Source organism: Crocuta crocuta, unplaced genomic scaffold (genome assembly GCF_008692635.1).
Source record: "Crocuta crocuta isolate KB4526 unplaced genomic scaffold, BGI_CrCroc_1.0 scaffold28, whole genome shotgun sequence".
NCBI lineage: Eukaryota > Metazoa > Chordata > Mammalia > Carnivora > Hyaenidae > Crocuta > Crocuta crocuta.
Genome location: NW_027533256.1, coordinates 9779261 through 9782027, shown reverse-complemented (window position 1 = coordinate 9782027; position 2767 = coordinate 9779261).

The window sequence follows — 2767 nt, the reverse complement described above, 5'->3', positions numbered from 1 at the left end:
CTATCCCTGTCCTTCTCCTTTGGCATTAAACTCAGCTCTTACTATGTCTTCTCTCTTACATGTAGAATGCTTTCCTGGAAAACATCATAAAAGCCCACTTCCTGAGAGCTGATTCTGAGCATGGTGCCTCACCCAGCACTTCTATGTAGATCTCATTTGTTTCTCACAAATAGCCCACAAAGCAGATGCTCTTATCAGCATGCCCATTTCACAGATGAGGAAACTGAGGCATAGAGTGATAAAGTAGCTTACCAGACATCACATAGCAGGTGAGTGGGAATGCTGGGATTCAAATATAAATATTTTGATACCACAAAGCTGTATTTTTAGCTCTAATACCAAACTGCCTCCCAGTTGAGAATAGGAAGTAGTAGTGTCATCATGGAAAACTGACGTGACTTTTAAAACTGTTCTCTCAGCCTTCTATTTCAGATTTGTAAGTTTCAAACTTAAAAGTTGTAAGAATAAATCATACAAAGAACACCTATATGATTTGCTGACTTCTTAACCAAATTACATTATTTGCTTTATCTTCTGTGCTCTCTATATATAGATATGTTTATATAAAACAAATTAATACATATTATATATATATATATATGTATACACACACACATAGAGAGAGAGAGGGAGGGAGATCTTTTTTTCAGAGCCATTTGAGAGTAAGTTGTATATATCATTTTTTAAACCTCTGAATACATCAGTGTATATATTTTTTTGTGTTTTATTTATTTTTGAGAGAGAGAGACAGTGTGAGCAGGGGAAGGACAGAGAGGGAGACACAGAATCCAAAGACAAGCTCCAGGCTCTGAGATAGCTGTTAGCATAGAGCCCCACTGAACCATGACCCAAACCGAAGTCAGACACCCAACTGAGTGAGCCACCCATGAGCCGGGTCAGTGTGTATTTCGTAAGAATAGAGACAATCTTTTGCATAACCACAGCATAATTATCAACATCAGTAAAGTTATCATTGACAAAATCCTTTCACATGATCTATTTCAGTTCAATATTTCAGTGCACCCACCAACGCCCTTTGCTGCTTGCACTGAGCTCAGCAAAGGAGCCAGTGGAAGGGGAAGGTGTTATATTTGGTAAGCTTATTTCTTTAGCTTTCTTTATCTGGAACTCTGCACAACCTTTGTCATTGATGACACTGATATTTTAGAAGCTTCCATCTCTTTTTTTTTTTCTCCCCATAGAACATTCCTCATTTTTGAGTTTGCCTGATAGTCTAATGATTTCAGTTATTCATTCCATGCTAGAAAATGCAAAAACGCTCTTAGGTAATTCTCAGGGTTTCACATTTGGAAGCATAAGATATCTGTCCGAGAAAGCCTGGTGTAACTTTTGATATGATGATAAAAGACTTACAACTAGATTTTGGATTATGTTTGTCACAATTCTAAATAAATTATTTGCCACTTAACTACCAACCAATCAATATTGTTAAATTTTGCTAAAATATTGTTCTAAGGATAGCTATTGGAAAGATATGGTGAAATTTCTAAGGCATTTTCTTAGAGGTTTGCATTTTCTTCCTTTTGAAAATGCTGCCATATAAAATATTCCTATGGACTCCAATTCCAACCCAAACGGTAGCCATCTGTCTCCGTTTTAATTCTGTTGGAAAGCACCCGCTGAAATCTATGTATTATTATAATCATGATAATAAAAGAAATACAATATCACTTTAATTATGTTCCCGTTCCTAAAACATTCTTCACTGAAAGAGCCAGAGTTATTGAAGAGAGCAGAGGCTCCCCCCCCCCGCCCCCGCCTTAATTTATAATGAAAAGATGGCAGAGGCCTGGGTAAAGAGAATTAAATTCGTTTTTATCTTACAAGTCAAAGTCATCACTTTATTCCTTGGCTCTTAGTCCCTGAGATCTTTGTAAAAATCTTTCCTGACAGCTTTTCCCCTGTTTCAGATTCCTGCCAACACAATGGTTCAGAATCATCAGACTGTGGATTTCAGCAAGAAAGGATTCTTGACTGTTGGGTCTCTTTTGCTGTGTAACAATTTATAACAAATGTAACAAAAGAAAACAATACACTAGGGTCACTCAGAAGGGCAGCAGAAGGTGAAGAAAGAAGGGGTCGTGACCCCAGGAAGGCGAGGCAAAATGTCCTGATCAAACAAGAATTCTCTTCATGACTTTTGCCCAATTTCTAACCGGTTTGCTTGCATTTTTCCTCTTCTACTGAATTTTAAGAGTTCTCCATGTGTCTGGACATGAGTCCTTAGTCAAGCATGTGACCTGCAGATATTTTCTTCCAGTCGCTACCTGGTCTCTTCATCCTCTTCCCAGTGTTCTTTACACAGCAAAAGTACTTAATTTTAAGGAAGTCTAACTTACTGATATTTTTTCTCTTATGGATCATGCTTTTGATATCACATTTGAGAAGTTTTCACCATGCATACCCTAAGTCTCCAAGATTTTATCTTATGTTTTCTCTTAAAAGATGTCAGCCAAAAAAAAAAAAAAGAAAAAGAAAAGAAAAGAAAGGAAAAAAGAGCCTGAGCTAAAATAAAAACAAAAGCATTGATTTGGGGCCTCAGAATTGCAATGCAGGGAACACAGGGGTTTGGGCAGCGACCCACATAGTGCTCCTTCAGGGACAGAGGTCGAGGGTGTCCAAAGACAAAGGGAATGCTTGTATGTTGTTTACAAAGAAGCTGGATCCGTGTCGTCGGCAGAAGAGTAATCTTGACTGACTATACTTGGTTGCTAAGGCTATCCATGAGCAATCTCTTCCTGTATAT